General features: G+C 39.9%; 2 long non-coding RNA genes across 2 annotated transcripts in view; both read right to left on the bottom strand.

Annotated features, from left to right (window-relative positions):
- LOC119898855 overlaps positions 1–21,422 on the bottom strand; it is a 33,424-nt gene extending 12,002 nt beyond the window's left edge. Inside the window, exon 1 of the long non-coding RNA XR_005443651.1 lies at positions 21,373–21,422. This is a non-coding gene — a long non-coding RNA (uncharacterized LOC119898855). The remainder of the gene's footprint in view (positions 1–21,372) is intronic.
- A 16-nt stretch (positions 21,423–21,438) lies between these two features.
- The window catches only part of LOC119898854, a 30,024-nt gene continuing 28,982 nt past the window's right edge, over positions 21,439–22,480 (bottom strand). The window contains exon 3 of the long non-coding RNA XR_005443649.1: positions 21,439–21,503. This is a non-coding gene — a long non-coding RNA (uncharacterized LOC119898854). The remainder of the gene's footprint in view (positions 21,504–22,480) is intronic.

Raw genomic sequence — 22,480 nt, 5'->3', positions numbered from 1 at the left:
CATACCTAAAACTCAGGTTTAATTTATAGGCATTGTGTCATTTTGCGATTCATAATCCGAATAGTCGATTATTCGTTTCAATAATCGATAGATTAAATCGACTATCAAAATAGTCAGTTGCAGCCTAACTGTAAGCTAACAAAATGGAGTCCGCTAGCACCAAAAAATGCTCCCAGCACAACACAGACACCAACAGAACATAAGGATAAAAAACAACCAAAAGGATTTTTGTGCTGAAGCCCGTCAGGCCAAACAAGGATCAGACCAACTTCAGGTGAAAACATTGTAAACATCGGGAAGGCATTTTGTCCGCTTTGTTTAAGATATGAAAACTGATCCAGATTTGGCTTTCATCCTATTGGACAGGTAAATAAACATTACTGCAAAGCATGTGAAATATATTATGATTTTGTGTTTTATAATGGCTTAAGATGGATAATGTTAGCTTGGTGGCTAATGCTGAACAGTGGCTAACGTATCTATATATCCATTGCAAAATACTATAGTTGTATGGCTTGACACATTACTTCACCAGCTAACACTGGTACTGGTATTATGTCACAGTGTTGGTTTTACCCTGTAAGAAATGGTGTAACTGTTCAAAGCAAATGTGGAACAATTTGTTTCTAATACAAATAGTGAAGCATGGCAGGGGTAGTCAGCTAGATTAGCATGGAACTGGCGTTGTTTGCTTCGTTCAATTTAGATTTATTGATTTATATAGATTTACAATACACCCTTCATATGTTAGGGGGTATTCACTTTTGTGAGATACTGTATATGCACGTTGCAGTTCCCCGCGGGTCTATTTCAAGTACTGTTAAAAATGATACAATATTTATTGTGTGGTTCATCAATGGTGATAAATGATTCAAATGTCCCACAAAGTTCACGCACAACTCTGCAGCTGGTCCAGCTCTCTGCTTCTTCTACCACATACACACTATGCCACACATGTGCACTGACGCCCCCTTCCTTGAGGGTTAGAATTACAATTTTGGATTTATTCACTCACTTTAAAAAGATTTATTAAAGCTTCTTTCTTTTCACATTATGTGTTGATATTTATATCATAATAGGCTGTATATTAATTCATTGGGAGAAAACTGGTAGTTCTATGTAAAATCAGATGTTGAGAACCCCCATATAGCCAAAATGGTATGACCCTTGTTTCATACTGGCTCTGCAAAGATTTGACTGTAAGATTGGGATTAGAATCAGGCTCCTCCTATCGAATCATTGAATCTTTGACTATTCGGGGTCCCCCCCAGTAGCAACAATCTTTTTTAAATATTTTTATTATAATATTCAGTTTTGCTCACTATCTAACTAAGTGTACTTACTCGTTATCACCCATTAAATTTAGCTGTGCTGACATTGCTGTAAATCTCAGCACACAAGCACAAGCTTGGGGAGATACTGGTTGCAATCTGAAACCTCACTGCTAGAGGCCACTGACAAAAACACATCGCCCCTTTAATAGAGTTGCAATTAGTGCTGAAACGATTCATCGATTTAATGGATAGTGTCTAACCCAAAAGTCAGAATGATTGTAAGTGCTACTGGAATTGATTAATATAAGTTTAAACACACTAAAACTAATATATTTTTTGTTTCCGCTGAAAATGCTTGCTAACAAATGCGTGCAGACAACTATAGCTGGGACTTATTAGCTGGAAAACACTGTAGGACCACAGGATAAAGCCTTACCTAGTCCTAGTTTAAATTTCATACCAATACCATGAAAAATGACTATTTTACACAGGTTTTCTGAGTGTATATCTTAGCATATTTTTCCTGAAACAGCACCGCCCCTTAGTTAATATGAGGCTTCATAGGTGAGTCGCGTCAATTTTGCTTGTACTGGGTGGTCTGACAGAGGCGCTTATTGTACCCGCTGTGGTGATTGTATCTTGAAATGGTTTGCATTGGTCGAATCACAAGGATTTTAGCTTTCAAACGGTATATCGTATGAGTATGAAGTTAACAAATCAGCTGTGTGCACATGCCGAAAGCTGCCGCCAGGACCTGACGGCCCGTGGGCGGGTCGTTGGAATGTTAAGAGGTACAACACATCGATGAATCGTTGAAATAATCTATAGAAGCTATAGAAGCTTTGAATACTAAAATCATCATTAGCTGCAGCCCTGGTTGCACTCATTTGTACATACAAAAAAGGTACAAAAATTATGATCAATAACAAAAATGCGATTGAGAAGGAAGCTCACACCATGCTTCCTTTCTAACCTTTACACACCTGGCCAGTCGCAGTGTGAAGTGGGTGTGCTTTCAGATTCTTGGTTTTAGAAAGTTACAAAAATGATCACATCCAGTCCTTTCAATATTAACGTCAGAAAGGTGTGGGGAGAGGTGGTTTTCAAACATCCAACAAGCACTTCTGTTGAACCATGCCGACGCATTTAGACAGCATCAGTTTAGCCAGGTTATCCAAACCACAATTTGGAGTTAAAACCAAAAGTGAGCTCTCCTGCATTGTTAGTAATATTCCCTTACTGCAAAGGGGAAACTATGGTAGTTCCAAGCTCAATCAGATAGTCACTGTGTAATGAATACTTACAGAAGACAGTTTGGGTAATAATTTCACAATTTACTGCATTTGTTTAAAAGTAATGTGTTCTGTGACCGCTGACTTCCGGGACGAGTTTGGATCACTGAACATGTCATTCCCACTTCACTTACATGCCTTCCAACTTCAAGTACAATGAAACATGTCTGTGTGACCACTGTGTGCCAAGCTAACAGTAATCCATTGTATTTTGAATGTAATCTGTGGGATTCCACCACATATTTACATTTACTTACAAAGGGTACCAGCTCATCTCTGATGCCACAATGCCTTGGTCAAAGAGAGCAATATCTCTTTTATGCTTACTTGAGAGAGTACATGTGCAAGTGGGAACACAGTATTAAATATGGATTCTGTTTGGGTCCTCCTTGCCCCCACCAAACTCCCAACCAGGGTCAATGTCTCCGTGTATGAATCCATGTAAGTGGATGTTTTTGTAATGTGAAGGCTCCAGAGTGGAATGAGGCTTACCTTGGATATGCTGTATGATCACCTAACAAACACAAACAGTGGTTGTAACCTTGACCACACAATTATTCTTTGGGAATGGATGAAGGGTGGGGAGGAGTAAAATGTGAAATTCCAGTGGGTGTCTCTGTGTGTATCTAACCTTGTGAAAACACAGAGACGTGAGTTTGATAGAGATATTACACATCTGTGGTTCTACCATTTGTGCGGCTGAATCATTTCAGCTCATTTCTCATGAGACAGACAAGGCTAAGCTGAGATTCTGTTGGGACATTTCATCACCTCTGTGTCACGGGTCAGGCAATTGCAGGAGCCATTGTTTGCTTTTCATTACTAAAATACAAACTTTAAGGATGTCTTTTTGTTTTTCTTAACAGAATAGTGTTTACTCTAGCAATGATTAGAGTGTTATTATTTCTACTGTGCCTCTGAAAATGTAATTTTAGAAGCTGTGAGGGGGTATTTTGGCTTGTTGAGCTGGCTTTTGTTCCAACAATGTGCAGCCAGTTTATTGAAGTTAGAAGCATTCAAGAAAATAATTAGCCACGCGCACATGTTATGTATAGTAAGTGCAAGGTGCCGCTGTCTGCTCTCTTGAGTCTTTTTTTTCTCAACTTAATGTACGGTAGTTCAAAGAAACAGGGCTACACTCTACACTGTATGGTGATGGTGTATCATCACTCCAACATCAGTCAAAAACTGGTGTATTTCATCACTGAAGCAACTGGTAAACACATTTCATGTTGATATCCACATCAGGTTATCAGGATATTGTGATCATTGTTAGCTCAGTGTGTATGTTGCTTTACAATGTTAAAGCCATTTAGCTGACATATTTATTTTTGCCTACATAGGCAGCAAGTGATCACTTTCAAGGTGTGTCATATATCCATCAGGGAGGGGAAATAAGACGCTGGTTATCACTGCTAGACCTCCCCTGACAACTGTCCAATTATGTATATCACACTCTGCCTAATGTTTGCACTAGAAGTAATCAATGAAGGATGTGGCTGAGTGCGCATACATTTTGGCGGAACCAAATGCATGAAAACGTAATCATTTGCTCAGGCTGACGGGGAATCAAATATCGGTAGGGAACAAGTAGACAGTGGTCCTTCGTGAGGGAGGGACTGATTAGTGATTGTAGCTCCAAGTTTGATGGGGTGTGGTGAGGGTGGGGGTGTGGGTGTGGTGGGGTTCTCTCCTGACGCGGCAAATGGAATGGGTGACAGGTGGAAATGGGGATGAAAAGGCGGTCCTCCGTTTCATGAATAAATGTAAACACAGCACCATGCAATTACTTCGGCTGGTCATCTCTTTTAGGTTGGGGTGGGGGTAAACGTGCGGCTCCATCCCTGCAGGTCCAATCTAATGAAAACGCGCAGGTTACTGGGGCGTTTAATTGTATATACGGTATAGCTAAGAGTGAAGACTGTAGGGGCTTGTTGCGGATGAAAGCCCTACCCTACAACTGGAAAATTTGATTCAGTTTAAACATAGCATTTCGTTTATTGATCCGCTTTGGAAGGTGAGATCATCACAGGAACACGACCTGAGCAGATGGATTCATTTAAACATGTCATGAGAACACATGGGTCTTGTTGCTCCAAAGAATAACTTGTTACACAGGGATGGCAGCCCAAATGAAATTTTTAATGTCAGTGTTCAGATAAATACATTGGCTTCATATTTTAGGATAATAAGAAGTTCACTCACTGTGTGTGATTCTGTCACAACAGATATATTCAACTCTGATTCAAACCAAATGTTTCTTTTTAACAATTAGATGAGAAAAATTGTTTAATAAATTCAATGTATTCTCTATTCAAACAGCAATCATACAGACTAATCTTTATCCTATTTTAAATAAATCTTATGTAATCATCTCCATGCATATGCATATCTATTTGGTATTAACACTTATCTACCACAGAAGAGGCAGGTCAAAGCATACCACAGTTATATCTTTTCTATTACCAAGGTTAATCAATAATTCATGGGTCACAATAGCAGGCGGTATGAGTTGAGAGGAGGAGGGGGACACCCTGAGATCCTCTCCCTAAGCAGGATTCCCTCAAAAACAGGAAGAGGAAATCAGAGCCTAAAACCACTCTGTGCAGGGGAAAAACGACATCAAGATGTTACCCTCACACCCACCCGCCGCATTGGCAAAAGGTAGACCAAATTCCCTGACACTACGGCGATAACCTTCTCTTTCCCCGCGCTAGTCTCTGAGTAGTACTCACACCATCACTTAGAGCATTAATCAAAAAGCATGTGCCTAATGGCTCCTGACAGGCAGCGCCCATAATGGGCTGCAGTCCAAGCCTGCATCTTCCTCACGCATCTGGAAACACTAACAGCAGTAGCCCGAGTACAGCTGCCTGCCCGGCCACCACTAGATTGTTAATGACACTGGGTGATATGGTCTCACTCACCATAAAACAGTTAGGGTCCTGAGATGTTACCACATCATGCATGAAGAAAGCTTTTTGATAGTATGCTAATCTCAGCCATTACTGTGGGATGATTTACAATCACTTAAACAGCACATGAGCCGGCTGTAGAGACACAGGCTGACTGGCTGGGATAATAAAGACGCTGGCGCATGTTGATCATTAGAGAGCTCTCTCTCTTTCGCTCCCTGTGTGTGTGTGTGTGTGTGTGTGTGTGTGTGTAGAAGCATGCACTCTGGATGCAGCGGCATTTGGCTTAATTAGTAAGCAGTTTTAACATGAAAGAGACAAAAGACAAAAGGGAGAAAGCATGTTGTGTTTTATGGTGGTGCAGCGTGGATACATTTGTCACAATACGACACACTGTGACTCAGAGCTGATAAAATCTGATTTGACTCAGTTGTGATTTAATATTATTTCAGCTCATATTTAATATGATACGGTATGATATATGTTCATAAACAAGTTGTTTTATGAACTAAATAAAGAGGATCAAGATTTCAAGAATTTTTATTTTAAGCATTATGTCACCAAGAGAAAATGGTCTATTTCCACACCATAACAAATAACAAACCTGGCAGGGATAGACTGGGCAACTTTTTAGCAAGTCCTTAGAGGTTGAAATTTTCACTGAAATTGCCTGGGCGCCAGGTTAGTGTATAATCAATGTAACTATAATTATGACGATATATATTTAAATATTGTGACAGAAAAAGTCATTTTGATCCTTAAATTACAATAAAATCCACAGATATTTTTGGAATTCACATAGTGGCATGCGTTCAAATAATAGTATGTTCTCAAATAAACAAGCCCAACCTGACCTGCAGCAACAGTGTGATGGCTTGTTTTACCAGCATTTCACCAGTGTTTTGCTGTGTCTGACAATTTATGTTAGCAGGCGACATGCCATTCAGCAACCTACTGCCAGTGTCTAACACCTAGTTTTTCGATTGCTTTTTCTACATGTAAAGCTAGGAAATTGCATCAATATTTCATAGGAGGCAGCATTTTCTTGTGCACAGATTCAATGGGCAAGGAGATAAACAGTGGGGTATTAATAATGCAGTGCGGTGACACTGACCTTATTTTGTGCCTTTCAACCTGCACTGATATTTTGATGCACAGTGCCCCACTACTCTCTAGCACACAGGAGGTTTTTCACGCTCTTTGTTCAAAGCCTAAAAAAAACGCTTCCTGTTTGACAGAGGTTACATCACTGCCTAAACCACCTAAAGATATTAACGAAAATGCCGGGGAAACGTGCTGGGTTTTTTTGGATACTCTGTGGAAATACATATCTTCCTTTTTACAGAAACAATGAGAATGCTAAGTGTCGGTTTGACAACTGGTGTTGACAGCTGAGCAGATGCCTTGAAGGTGAACAGTGAGAGGCTTTGACAGGGGACTAAAAAGGCAGTGCAGCAACCCCTTCTTCACTGCTCTATGGGGATGATACTAAGCAGCCAAAAAAGCCTATTAGTCAAAGTTCAGGTCACCTGTACAAATAAAAATGCCTAAGAATAAATTTTGTTTTTCAAAGGAAAGATCCAGTATGGCTGTGCTGCATAAGGACTGTTATGCTTTGTCTATAAGGTGTCAAATTTTGACTGAAAGACATTAACTTACCTGTATGATAATTTCCTCTATGCAATAAACTGCCTGTATATGACATATCTATGCTTTACTAAGTTATTTACTAAGTAATTTTATCTACTCCTTCAATGTTTAAATTTACTAGAAATAATCTGTAAGGAGAACAGCTTATCCTGTTATCAGACAGTCGAGATGAGAGACAGTTAAGGGCAGCAGTGTTGTGAAAGTGTAATATGACATTAAGAATGACATGGTAGAACTGAAATTCATCCCTGACCAAATTGGAAAATTTTGAGGTACAACTTGAGCCCCAGATCGTGCATCACATTTATCCTTATTTAACACCACTGCTGCCCATTTTGCCATTTTCCATCTATTACTTAAATACGATTCCAGTGTTACATATTCAGCCAGAAGATATCCATTTAAAATCTATAATTCATGTGTTAAACATTTTATTTGGCATGTTTTAAAAATAAATAACCTAAATGTGTTTTTAAATATCTCTCTGACCCCTGAGACTGTGTGTGCGTATGTTTGTTTGTGTGTGTGAGTGTGTGTGTAATCTGTCCATGAGCTTGTTCTCTCATTCATTAGTGGTTTAGCAGCGGTCATTTCTCTGTGCAGGAAAGAAAGACTTGTCCCAGTACAAAGTTGCTTTAGAGACAAACATCTGTGTGTATGTGTGTGTCTGGCCTCTGGTTCACACATTTACAAAGGTGACAAACAATGACTGAGCCCCGTCTGCCAGTAGCTTTTACCATGAGTGTTTTAACAACCAGTAATAAGTGTAAATAATAAATGGCCCATATCTTACCATGAGGGGGCCTCGGCAGCACTGCTAAACTATTTAAGGTGCCTTGTTGATGGGAGTTATTTTTTGCTGTGGGGTTGTAGAAATTCTCTGGCTTCCCAGTAGAGTTTTGGCCTGACAATAAACAACAGTTTAATACTTTATCTAATCCCTGCCAGGAGGTGAGTCCAACAGCAAGCTCTTGCAGATGTTCACATCCAATAATCTATCCATAATTGATGAAACAGGGAGGTCAGATGTAATGTCTGCTGCCATTCCAGCAACAAATAAATGGTTATTGACAAAACAAGCCAGTGTGGCACTGAGTGGGCTGTGAGATGACAGGCACGGAGCGGAGCAGATAGGAGAGGCGTGGAGACGAAGCAGGAGGCAGGAGAGGAGGGCTGAACTCTGGACCACTGCTCCTCAGATGGGCCAGACAGGGCCCAGAGAGTGGAGATGATCCCCTGGTGGAAAGTGGCGGACACACCGCTGAGGAGCCGCCAGGAGAGTGTAAACAGGAGGAGAACGAGAGCAAAAAAGGGAGGGGGGGGAGCGGAACGACGAGGTGAGTGCAACTGTATGGAGTGAGCTGAGTGCAGTGGGCCAGCTGTCCGCTCTTCTTTCATCTCTGGGCTTTATGTCAGATACAATATACCTGGCTGTCAAGCCTCGGCAACCGTCTCACAGCCCTCTCTCCCTCTCATATTCTATAACTAAACCCTACCCCTCTCTCTCATTCTCTCTCTCACCATCTCTCTGGTGGCTACACCGAGGCGTCCCCCTCTGTGGCCTCTGATTCTTTTGGCTTAATCTCTGAATGGTGACTTCAAAGAGTCTGTCTTTTAAAAAGATAAAGTAAGCTTAATATAACTGGAAATTTTGCACAAAGATGACAATGATTCAGTGCTTAACTGATTCCCTAAAATAGATTTTTGATTAGCTATGTGTTAGCGCCTAGTACAACGCATAACATTGTATTGCACGCAATATTGTGTTATATCCATGAAAGAAAAGTCAACAATTTCAAAATGTAATACATTGCATGTTTTTACATGGCGATTCCAAAGATGGATTGCATGAATACCGAAAGAACCTCTAAAGTGCTAAAGGTGAGGGAGAAACAGAAAATATTAACAGACATTATTGTGCTCAAATCGATATGAATCATATTGATATGAATAGGATATCTTAATGGGTTAATAATGTAAATTATGGGATGTTGCTATAAAAAAAACACTTTTAAATATTCAAGTGATTGAAGTGTCTGTCCATCATTTCTTAAAATAAAATATTCTAATCTAAACCTCAGCTTAATATGTTACTCAGCAGGTTGCTGCCACCACTTACAAGTTTTAAAATAGTGCTCGGTTAGAGATTCTATAATCTTGTTGCAGTAATACAATTGAAGAATTTCACAAGTTTCAGTGTTTGCATGGGAAAAAAATAATAAAGGGGTAGTAAATGGTGAACATGGTTCAGAGAAAAATTTAGAAAAACTGTCCCGTACTGTGGCTTCTCTTTTGGCACCTGTATTTAACTCCCTAAACAAAAACTGCACCTCATTTAAGCCTCATTAACTCTTACATGGTAAACGGCTGTGTGTTGCGCAACAGCACACACGACGAGGAAAATGCTTCGAAGAATTACTGAGAAAGCAGAGGACAACATGCTTTTTAGTGCTGGAGAAAAAAAAAGCCATTTTTAACTCCAGCAGAGGGGTAGTGACTCTCCCTCGTAGAGTTCCCTCCTCCATCGCTTAATTGCTGTGTGCGATCATGAATATTTCAGGCATATGCTTTCCCACTTTGTCACTGGAGTTCAGAACTAAGAGAAACAAGTTCATATGCATATTAATAGGGGGTTTGTGAGTGGAGGGGGACAGGAGGACTATGGGTTGCCAGTGTGCTGGTGACAGCAGGAGGAAATGGCACTCATTCCCCAGCAGCTGCTCTTTTTAGATCCCCCTCAGAGGGAACTGCCCGAGGAGGGCCTCCGCCACAAAGGGGATAAAGGAGATGAGGGCTCTTGATGGAAAACAGGCAAACAACCACTGGGACCCCATCCTAGCCCCTTCAAACACTAATGCGTGTGCGCACTCGCACAGATGCACACACAGAAACCCTTGGCCCACACTTAGCCGACCCCCAGGAGTTGTCAGGACCTCTTTAGCATTTTCCGCGGTGGCTGCTAAACTGTGCATTAGCACCAGGCTAACGGGACCACTCTAATGACAGAATCAGACTGAGGAGAGATTTCTTCCTAGCTATGTATAATGACAAATGGGATACAGTCCTGAGGGAGGGGAAATGAGCTCAGGCCCACGAAGCATCTGAGGCCCCTATCGGTTGAAGAGGGTCGTACTATTATAATGACAATATAAATGTAAATCCTAAGTAATAATTCTTAAAAACGGCTGACGCGACCCTCCCCTGGATCACGTGCGTCAGTGCACTAGCATGGTCTAGGGGCAGCATTAAACATTGTCTAATTGAATTTATGGACCTTTAAATACCACTTAACGCCCAGTAGAGCATAATGATATGCTTTATTTAACATATCTAAACAAAGACAATTATGGCATTGTGCAGGTTTAATGGTGCACAAAGTGCTCTCTTTCCACTTGATAAAGAGGCCTATTTGCACATGTGAATGTCTTGTTACAAAAACCCTGAGCAAATAAAAAGCCTCCTCAAGAAGATGATAATTTTGCCGCATATAGGACATGTCTTGATTAGTTTGAACTCTGTCAAGTCGGTATTGAGATATCAGGAACTTTCAATGGCAAGTTCAAAGGGAGCGCTAATTAGTTTGACCTTTCCTGTCACAATTAGCACGCCCATTCAACCTCCCACAATTTACCAGCAAGAACAAAAGGGGTAACGCTCAAGCTGTGTTTCTGGATCGAAAACATTCTATTAATTGATGTTTTCAAACAATACATGACACTGTTTTGCTTGACATGCCCCTCATTTGCACAATTCTTAAGACGGACGCAGATCTATAATTCACACACAGAAGTACTCAAGTTGGGCCTAAAATGTCTTAAAATGTAAGATAGGAGCACAAAGACGAGGCATGCAGGGTAAGGCAATTAGAGCACTGGCAGCTATATCACTTCTTCTAACATGTCAGAGGTACTAAATGTGATTTATAGTGGGAGTTCCTGCCGGGCACTCTTAAAGGGGAAAGAATTGAGAGACATTCAAGAAGAGTGTAATGGAGAGGTGTTGGTAATTTTTTGAGATGCAGAAAAATAAATGTGCCACAGTCAAAGACAAGACAGAGCTTATAAAAGCACAGACAAAGCCATCACTAGTACAAATGTGTGTTAAGTAATCTTACAACTGCAAAGCCCATTTGAGTACTTAGGATACTCAAAGTATTATTAACCATTTATCTGCAGCCAGGGCGAGCCAATGACAGCCTATGGACAGGATTAGAGTACAAGTATAATGCTTATATCTGCAAACACATCAGAATGACTGCCACAGCTACAATAAACCCTTGTGATCTGTTTCAGATCTTGTTCCACTTTCCCATCAGTCGTCATCACAGCCCCTATAATTCCCTTTCTTTGTGCCAAGATTTTTCTGTCTTTTTTCCCTTCAGATAGAAGGCACAAAGAGAACAGGACAGAGAAGGGGTGGCTTTTGTTTTGGTAACTCTGTGTCTTCCCCCACTCTTTCTCTTTCCTTCCCTCTGTGGGGCTCTGGTGTGATTATTACACTTTCAGTGGAGGATTTAACCACGGGCCAGTTGGGCCATCGCCTCAGGGAGGCCCCGATTTCAATGCGTGTGTGCTACTTTTTCCCCCAGTTTATTGCCTTGCCTTTTATTCTGCCAGACAGTCCCACTGACATCAGGGGGCTCTTAGAATAACTCGCCCGAGGCAATCAGATCCCTGAACCTTAAATCAGCCACCGTATACTGGTATAGGTTCCAGATCTGAAAATGAGCTAGTGCTAATAGATACAGATAACTCATGTGATCGTTAAGGACGAAACGCTTTTTTTTTTCTTTTTTATTGTTTTAATATTTGCGTACTCTGTTGACCAAGGAACGTGCTCACCTTTAACAACCTTTAGCTATGATGATAAAACAAATTGTGATTAAAAAAACTCAATTATGACACTTTTATATGTGATTGAGTATCGCAACACTCCATTTTATACTCTCTGCACTCTGTGCACCGAACACCAGATACCACCATCACATTTCTCAGGCTCCTACATCCAATACACATTATTGCAACGCTTCACTCACACCACCTCTGCCTTTTTTGTGAACCAGAGAGCCCACTTTTTTTATACTCATCACATAACCAAACTCAAAAAAATTAAGAGTGGATGGCAGCTAAAATTGTGACAGTTCTTAATGTGTTTGTTTTAATGAGAGTTTAGGCATAATTAGCTGTTGGCAAAGTCAACAGGGACCCTCTTTTGTATTGATGGTCATGGCCTCTCTCTCCTCTGGTCAGTAAAGACTGTGTGTGGATCAATGTGACAAGTCAAGTACAGGTCAAGCTTATGTGGAAAAGTCTGACCAACTATGATGAAATGACAGGACATCAATATTGCATTGTGCTGTGTGAATAAACAGCACTTATTTCCAACATTGTCAAGCAGATAAGTGAATAAAAATAATGCTAGTGCTAAAATGCAAGTGCAATGCTCTTTTACATAAGAGCAGCAGTGACCCTCAAAATAAAGCAATGAACAAAGCATAGATGTATAAATACTTGCAAGCTCTTGTCACAAGCTGCATATGCTAATGTGCGTTTTGTTGATAACCAAATTCATATGAACAAGAAGTAAAAGAGATATAAGCTGAAGAGGTAAAAAAAAATAAAAATAGACAGAGAATCAGAAAATTACTTTTATGGCAGAAATGTGGTTGGTTTTTCGCCCAATGTCAGCTGGGATTGGCTCCAGCCCCCCGCGACCCTGTAAGCAGGATAAGCGGTTGACGATGGATGGACGGATGGATGGATGGCAATCCTGTTAATCAGCTGGTGAGCTCTGAGATTTATTTAGTTTGGGAACTAATGTATTTCTGTGTTGCTTAAAGACAAAAAACATGTCTTCCACAGGGTGACAGCAAGTTTACAAAGAGGTTAAGTGGCCACATTCTCATCCTTCCTCATCCAAAATGACCTGACCCGAACAGAAATGAACATGCATGGGCAGACAGTCTCAGAGTTTTCCTTTAATTAATCACATTTGTTTTTCTGATTTCAAAGAATGCACTCTTAATAATACATACACAAATTTAAAAAAAAAACCTTGGTGAAAATGCAAAACATGATGAATTTATACTACTGAGTAATCACTTAATAATTTCTTAATGTAGAACTGTCAAAAGACCTGATTTGTTGCAGGCTGATACATAATTAAGACATACTGTTATTTCCAACCTGTGCATGTGCGCTTGCATGTTTGAGCTTCAGCACATGAATGACTTGAAGAGCCCATGTAGTGGGTAAATGTTGCAGAAGGCCAGACTCTCAGGAGTGAGCACTGTAGATCTGTGATCTCTGATCTGCGCGGGAGCCCAGCAGGGCACTACCACTGTCTCCACTATCATATCAGCTGTAGACATAAATTCACATTTGGTGGGCTCCCTCGTCTCCTGCTACAAGAGGTTTAGCATGTCTAAAATTGATGGCTCGCCCCTCCTAGTAGATGTGTATCAGAAGTCAGTGCTCTAATAAGAAGTAATTGTGCCCTTGCTGGCGCCCTACGAGGGCTACAGGTCAACAGAACAGCTGGAACTTAGAGAATGTTAAAAACAAACAGGGTTGCTTGGGGTGTATTTGGAGATCGGCTCGCACATGAAATAAAAAGGCATCATTGATTTCTTGCAGGGCTGTAAGGGTCTTCGCAGGAAAAGTCACGGCTTTAAGTGTCTAATTGCAGTTGGAACCAAGCAGCTGAAGCTTTGTGTGAAAAGGAATGCATAGTTATAGCTTAAAAACAAGAAAAGTGCTTTAAACTGAAAAGAGCAAACATTGAATCATTGTTAAAACGATGTTAAGTTAAATTCATTAATATTGAAGCCTCGGCTTTGTTGAGACGGCTTTAAGTCAGATCGTATCAGCCTTTAAGATCTGAGTTTAAGATTTTATATGCAGTTTATGCAAGCAAAATGGGCCACCGCCACATCGCGCTCTCGCCTCTTTATTGAAAGCTTTCTTAAAAACGACTGATAAAAGCCAAGGGCATCTTTAAGAATTGACACACTCTTTAAAACATACATCTCATGAAAAAGACTTAAAGAGGGCCAGTTGCAAATTTAATATAACTTGGGGGATGCTGCAGTGAAATACCATCAGTGTGCAGGCAGCTGCTGTTCACAAAGTAACTGCCTGGGTCTGAGAGAATACTACGCTCACATCACATCTAAAAGCCAAACACACTGGCAGACAGAGGCGAGGCAGGCAAAGCTGATGAAGAGTGAGGAGAAAAGGCAGGCTCAATTGAGCTCGAGAGATATACCCCGATTTCACCTTTTTGCATCACTTGCTTTTGTACTATATGTCCATTCAGACAAGACCCTTTTATGCCATGAAAGTAAGGGTTTGATGAGTTCATCTAAGTAAATAAGCAAAAAAAAGACAACGAAAAAAAAGTTTCATGACATGTCTGATTCCTCCAACTCCCTCTGCAACACCAAAAAACAAAGAAACCTGGACAAAAGAACTCTCAGTATTCAGAACAACACAAGTCAAGAGCTCCAAACACATGAGAAACTTAAGTGTAATTTTGTTCACTCCTATTTTGATGAACTTTTTTTTCACCCCATAAATATTTGATGAAATGGGTCCAAACCAAAGCTATACAACACTCCTGCATAACTGATCCTCACCCCCCTGAGCCATCAACATTAGGGGCATGATTGAGTGCATTCAAATGAACTCAAATTGCACATTGATTACTTGATGGAATAAATTGGTCCTCCACGCCACATTCCCTCCGTCATTCTTCAGCTCTGCTTACATGCAATAGATCCAGGAGAAAGCAGTGTTTGCAAGACAGAAGGGAGTGAAAGGGACGGATAAGACCAGGGCAAATGCTCGTTTTTATTTCCCATATATATCAAAATGATGTGTTGATTTGATCTCTGTGGGAAGTTAATTAGGTTCACAGATTGCTCCAGGTATTCTTCAGGTAATTCAGTGTCGTGATCTCTGGAAGAAAAAAAACGGAGACCTCTCTCTGCTCCAAATACACTGCTGCATTATTGGGAGTAGCTAATTATTTTTACTGTGTCAGGGGTGTGAATATTTGCCCAGTAGTAACACAGTGAAAAGGAATAATAATTGGAAAATCTAATGAGATGAGGCTAGCAGACACAAAGAACCTAGCCTACATTGTAAAAAGTTAATGCAATTTACAGAAGTTACCGTGATCCTCTGAGGCTGACATTTAGACTTCAACCTCACAAGAACTTTTCTCCCTCTCTAAATCATCAAAAGCTGCTATTAATCAGTAGGGTATGAGGATTTTTTTAGTAGTGCCACCTGGTGTTGTAGTCAAGATCCACATTCCCATTAAAACACCCACATACAAACACTTATGAAATCAACGTAAGCATCTTTAGTCAACGCTCCTTTTCCATGCTCACCATAGTGGGTAGGGGTGACAGTTGTTAATGATAACACATTTTTAATTAGGGTTATTGGTTGCATTTGAAACAATACGTTTTAAATCCAAAGATGTTAACAAATAAATCAGACAATGCAAAAGCAATTTATTGATACTTCCAAAGTTATGGTTTCGACTGGTCTTGAAATAAAATCCCCAGTCTAATGTCCGAGACTGAGACAAGACCGAGTGCAAATGCGGTAGAGTCCGAGACCAAGACCATCAAAAAGTGGTCTTAAGACCGGTCTCAAGACCAGGACCAGTCTCAAGTACTACAACACTAGTGCCACCTCTATTTTAACTTTCGTACCGTCAATCAGTACAATATAGGTATGAAGTTTCAGGACAAACAGCATCACTGACATTGCATTGGAAATAATGGACTACTGCAAAAACCTAAGCCTTAATTTCTGCAGCAGCTCTGCTCTCCGAAACTGAGGTAGTAGCTTCAGGATGAGCCTTAGGCATCTCCCAGCTGTCAAAGTTAGGAGGATATACAACGAGGCCACTCATTTTCCGCTGAACAAGTTGTTCAGCTGAGAGCAGGTACAGGACCTGCAGGCTGGTTTGCATATCGGCACTGTGAAGGTTGAGAGAAGCAGAACCTCTCATTAAAACCTTCAGATAACATTAGTTCTATCAACACTTTACACCAGCCACTTTCTTTCCATCTCATCTGCAGCTTTTCCTCTATGGAGCAGCTGTAGCGAAACCTAACATAAACATGAATAAATAAATTTCCCAACTAATTACTTGCTTGAAATTATTAATTCACACTCCCACCTTTCAGCCATATTTTATTTAAACAAAGGACATCAATCCTTGAATCATAAATAAAGGGGCCGCTCCATGCCAATTGTTTTAAAATGTTAAACTATAACTAAAACCTCATAATGAAGCTGATCCGCTGAGACCAAGGTCAAAAGTAAAAATCATTTTGGTAATCCGATGTACAACAGTTCCCTCACACGGTGGCATAATTAACTTGAATATATTAATTCTTTAGTACATTGCTTATTGAATTATACATCATCAATTTGCCTTCGACAATACAGTATATTGCGCAATGATGGTGAATAAGGAGTAGTAGATAAGACCTGTTGGCATATCTGGAGCCCCTGAGCGTGAATTTTTATCTCTGTCTCACTGAAGGACATTCTGTTGGGTTCAGGGAAATCATGAACCCTTCCTGAATTGGCCTATTTGTCTGAGTAAGCTGTAATTGCTTTCTCAGGACATGCAGAAAAATTTCAATATTTTAAATCTTATTGTTAAACCAGAGTACACTGAGGCTCCAGGAAGTGAACTGACTACCAAAGAGAAAGTTGTGCCCAATGCTGTCTACATGATAATAAATGTCTGATTCATGTGTGCGTTCAACAACAGTTGTGTTGAGTGATGGGCAGCGAGCACACATTCACAATCGCAAAGGCAAAATGTGTTTTGTCTCATAACACTATATTGGTCGACATTCATTTTTAATAAAATAAACCTTTTTATTAGGGATAACTAAATGGCTGAATGTGGCTGTACTGAGCAGATTTTATAGCTGAAAAATGAAATTGTCAGTGCTCTCTAGTGGACTAAATTACCTGAAACACATCTTTGCCATTTCTGTGCTGCAATTTCTTGTTACTTAATAGCAACATATACGATACCAACAAAAGTGAAATAATCGACTATAAATTGATATATCGATCAGTTTATCAGGTTGGAAATTTTATGCAAATGATTCAGATTTTTTGATTACTTTGTATGAAAAATATAAATAATACAAACAAACAAAACAAAATAACTTTCAGTTGGAACGTCATGCCATTTACGTCAATGTGGTTCCTATATATATATATATATTTAAGTAAAGATACTTTAAGGCTGCTTGAGGTTTTCATTAAAACTTGCAGGATATAATACAAGCCATTATTTTTTTAAAGGTAAAAATGCATCTATACGTTTTCAGTAATATGCAATTTAGACATAGTTAAGCAACTTGTCACTAACCAATCAAATAATTGTCTATCATTGTTTATTAATTTGATTGTAGACTATATACAAAATATCACACCGGTCCCAGACAGTATATACAAATTGCCTGGTATGTGTTTGTTTTTCTGTGTGTGCATGTTTGGGTCTTTCCATGCTGTAACAATCAGTTTATCAAGCTTATTCTTTAATACTGAAACGAGATATAAAACATGTTTCATTTTCCATTAAGTGCCCTGCATTTAACCCATAACCCCTTGTACTTGAGTGCTTGCTAAATACCAGTTTGACAAAGGCAGCATCACTGTAAAACCTCCCCATTGTCTTGTCAGTCATGCCTGAAGAACTCACTTTCACACCTCTTATTCTCACTTTTTGATCCACAAAAAATGGCAAAGATTCTTTTATATTCAAATGAGAACATTAACATTAGACATCCGGCATCACAAAGTCCCTCTCTGTTAGCATCTCATTTGAATATCTCATATCTTCAAGACACAGCTCAGTTAGAGTCATCTGGGCTTTTGTCCCCAGCACAGGAGACCACAGGCAAGTCAGGGAGGTGTCACACATCCAGCCTAGTAATTTGTCATGAAAGAACCCTTTCCTGGGATAAAGGTAACGAGCTGTCAAGGTTATAATGGCTAGCATAAACATAGCTAATTAATTAGAAACCAGGTGAAGCAGAGTAAGGCCACACTGCTGAGAGAATCCATAATTAGCTAATATGTTACATAGACTCCTCAAAATAGATAGTTAGTAAGGCAAAACTATTATGTTGCTGTGAATATCAACAAGGACAGTCTGATAAGGAGTCTCTCAGTGGCACCTGTAACAACCTCAAAGAGAGCATTATAAATACAAAAGGCAAGCCATTCTCTATTAAAGATGACGACCAAAAGCCACTCAGACAATAACATGTCAGTATCTCTTAAAGTGCACACCAATCCCCTCAGATGACTCAAAAATGCCAAACAAAATGAAAATGGCACGCTCCTGCTCATAAACTTGGCACTGAGTGAAAACTTTCAACAATGCTTTTCTCAGAGGACCAAGTTGTCTTATTTTAGACATTGATAGTAAATTACGGCTAATCTACCTGTACTGTTCACTGGGAGGAGAAAAGGCTATTGTGATGGAGCGTTTATAATATCATTTTGATAATGTAATTAGTGAATGGAAATAGAGGTTAAGCATTGCTATATAGAATTTAGCCTAAGCCAAGCAAAAGGTGGATGGGAGTTAAATTGAAAACTGTTAAGTCAGGTAGGTAAACATAGACAGTCTGCAACTGGCTACATATGTTTACTGGAAGTTTTTGAGTGTGGCATTTAAGGTTTGCAGAATTTTATCAGTGTAATTACAGCGTAAAGACACACAACATACACATTCCTCTGCCCCAGGCTATATTTCTAAAATGAGCTTTATTTGATTAATGATGAGCAAAGTTAGAAATCCCTTCCTATGGCAACAAATAAATCCTGTTTCCTGTATCCTGTTTCTTGAGACTGGGAATTTGGGAATAGGTTTGTTTGTAAATGCAGGTTGCATATCCTGAGATAGTTGACCAAACACAGAGATTAAGATAGAGAAGGCCTTGAGAGCCCTAAGAGGCTAAATTGTGATTTAGGACTATATAAAGAAATCCAACTTGACTTTATCGTTATCCTATATTATATTTAAACAACAGAATGTGGGGCGTGGTGGGCAATGTAGGATGTGACATGTCAGATGGGTATTGGGGGGAGAAGGGAAAGACACTGACCATCACTATTGCTGTTCTAGCTAGAATAGATAGTGATAACTCTCTGGGCATTTTGAAAGGGTTGGGACTGTCCTCTCCAGAAGAAAGACAGCGTCAGTCTTTTCAAGAAATAATCAACACATTCAAATGACAAGCCACTCTAGCGACTGTAGTGGCTATAGTAATTATGAGCAAAGGAGGAGGTAAGGTGATCTTAGAATAGAGCGACAAAGTGCACTTGGGTGGATGGACGGGTCAACAAAATATCCAAGTTTAACACAGCTGTTCGTTTTCCTATTTCCAACCGACTGTTAACATATCTTTTTAAGCATGAGTGCGATTGTTCTCTTACCTTAACAAAATAGTAATTTTTACCCAAACCATGATTTTTCCCTAAACCTATGTAAACCTTTAGCACGGGGACGCCAGATCAGAATACACTTCTATATGTCATTTTTGGCTATTTCATTATGTTTGAGGAGTGGCAACAGAATTCAGCTTAACTGACCTTTCAACTCCAAGGAGACACATACAAGCTAGTTTTGAGCAGTAAAAATGTGTTTTTTTGCACACAATGTTAATTGCTGAAAATCACCTGTATTAATCTGATGTGATTATGTGTACAGCAAAAAAATATTACATGTTAAATTCCTGTTTCGGCTGAATGGAACCCTTTTAATATCACAAACCGAGAACCATCACTGTGTTTGTCTCTAGCTGTTCATGTCACTGGTATCTAAAACATGAGTGGTTAAGATGCTTTACACATGTTCTGTGGTGTTTCTTAGCTGACACTGCTGGTTAAAATTCAGAATCACACAAGTGCAAGTGAGCAGCAAAACGAGGAAGGCCTTGCAGTCAGGAATGTTAAAAGGAAAGCACATTTGGAGATGTGGCCACTCAGCATAATATTTTGAGCCATAGGAATGCCACAACGCAAAATGTTTCATCCTATACATTACTGTATGTACAAATCAATTCACATTTAGTTTATATAGAACCCTTGGGGAAAATGCTGCTACTTCCTCAAAAGAAAACAAAACTCCACTCTATAGACTGAAACAAAATTTAAATGTATAATAATAGGTCTGAATGTTAACACAATGTTAACGTCATCATTTTTAAATGATTATTGAGTGGATTCAATAATGTTTTGAGGTTCATGTCAGTCACCACCATAAACTGAGTGTGTCTCATTTTGACAATAACTCTGAGGTCACCATATCCACCACTAGTCTTTGTATTACAGGTATATAAACCTTCAGGTTCAGTCCAGAGAATAGTAAGGTCCACTCTGACAGTGGAGACGTGTGTATCTGCCAGCAGACAAATGGACTGTCTGTTTCTCTCCATGTCCTGAGGGCTTACGGCTATGTTACACTGGGCACATAAACCAGTTGCCAAATATAAATATTCAGGTTTCAATAATGTATCGGTCTTTTCACTGAAATACATTTATTGGACCTGTGACGCTGCTTATTACGCTATCTACTGAAAATATTTTCTAAATAAAACATTCAAAACACAAATGCACTTATGTTAAGTTATTTTGACACTGAAGAATAAATGGTGCAACATCATTTTCATTTTTAAAACCACCTCATAAAATGGGATGTACAATGTCTTTGTTGAATTCATTAAAGAAAGTATAGGTTCACATGTATATTTTTGAGTGCAAAATACTCAGTGGCACTGGCATTGTATCCCTTTTGATTAATTGTATCTCCATTTTCTCAGTCTAAGTCTAAGTCTCAGACACAATAAAGAGAAGATGATTCTGCACAACTTTCTGATATATACAACCCCAAAGTAATCTGTCTCATTAAAATAAATGCAGATATTTGATAATAAGCCAAACACCAAATTTATTCTGGGAATGAAACAGCCACAGCATTCAACAAGTTATCACTTAAGAGTATTTTATCAGAGAGGCTCAGCAGATTTAGTTTTAGTTTCAGCAGCCCCGCTTTTAATTTCCTTTAGCATTGCAGATGCCATGGATGAAACCATTTCCATTTCTCTGCCCTCAGGCTCCAAATGGTGCTGCTGTGGTTCCTGCTGCTAAGGAGTAGCTGCCATCACCCCCCTCATCTACCTACTTGATGGTGTGGCCCGAGCCTCGGTCAGGAAGTGCTGAAGCTGATCCAGCTTATCGGGCTGGCTCCTCCAGGGGCTTCTGCCACCATATGGCTGACCCAGGCCCTGCAGCCTCCCCAGGGGTGACTCGTGCCTGGATCAGAGTAACGAGTCTGAGTATACGGCTCTCCACGTTACCCCGCCACCCCCAGCATGACTACACAGATGTTGTTTCAGCAAATTCCTGAAAATGTGAACTGTAGTAGGGAGATGAAAATAAACAGGGATACTGGAGCCATGCTTTCATTTGGATTAACCATGTCTTATTTCTCAGTAAAAATCTGATATGTTAGGTTTCCGAAAGTCAGTTTTTCTTTTCCAACACAATAATTGCACAGTTTGGTAAGTGGACAGAATGCACTACCTGTGGCAGTATTCACCACAATACTCAGTGCACCACGTGGGAGATGAATTTTCCAGCTGTTTCACTTTTCCAGGCAGTGCCCTGACATTTTAAATAGGCTTTCACCATTGGTTTCAATGGTCCTGCGCCAATATTTGCATGCCTTTTGTCCCCAAAGGCAACAAAAGAGGATAGAGAAGAGAGAGAGGAAAAAAGTCAACAGTTTTTACACCAGCCAAAGCTGTATCTAAATGTGTCTTACATCTCTGCACCCTGCTAGGCCCCCCGTCCCTCTCATCCCTCGTTCCTCTTGCCTCCTGGAGGGAGGAATGATTGAGGGGCGCTACCCCTTCCTTTTATCCTGCAAGCGAAGGTCTGCCTCTCTCCATAGTCAAAAACATCAACTGAAGAGGTGTGTTAAAGATGAGGAAAGTGAAGGGGAGGGACGTGAAGTGTCACATATTCCCCTAAAGCACAATGAGCCATGCACAGGTTAGGTGCAAGGATATGGAAAGTCATTATTTGCAGGCCTAAAGGGATGTAGCTGTTACATGGGCCAGATGGTATATCAACAACAGGCAAAAAAGGACAGCCTATTACAATCCTCTGTAGTATAGTGGTTTGCTATCAAAGACCTACAAACGCCTTGTTGTGGCTACCTTGTTATCTAATTTGTGAATGTTTATTTATGTGCCATGTGCATTGGTTGCCCATGGGAGTATGAATAT

Source organism: Micropterus salmoides, unplaced genomic scaffold, assembly GCF_014851395.1.
Source record: "Micropterus salmoides isolate LMB-PRFRI ecotype aquatic unplaced genomic scaffold, ASM1485139v1 Ms_hic_scaffold_12, whole genome shotgun sequence".
In the NCBI taxonomy this organism is placed as follows: Eukaryota; Metazoa; Chordata; class Actinopteri; order Centrarchiformes; family Centrarchidae; genus Micropterus; species Micropterus salmoides.
The sequence above is the reverse complement of the archived record's forward strand: the minus strand, read 5'-3'. Positions and strand labels throughout refer to the sequence as shown.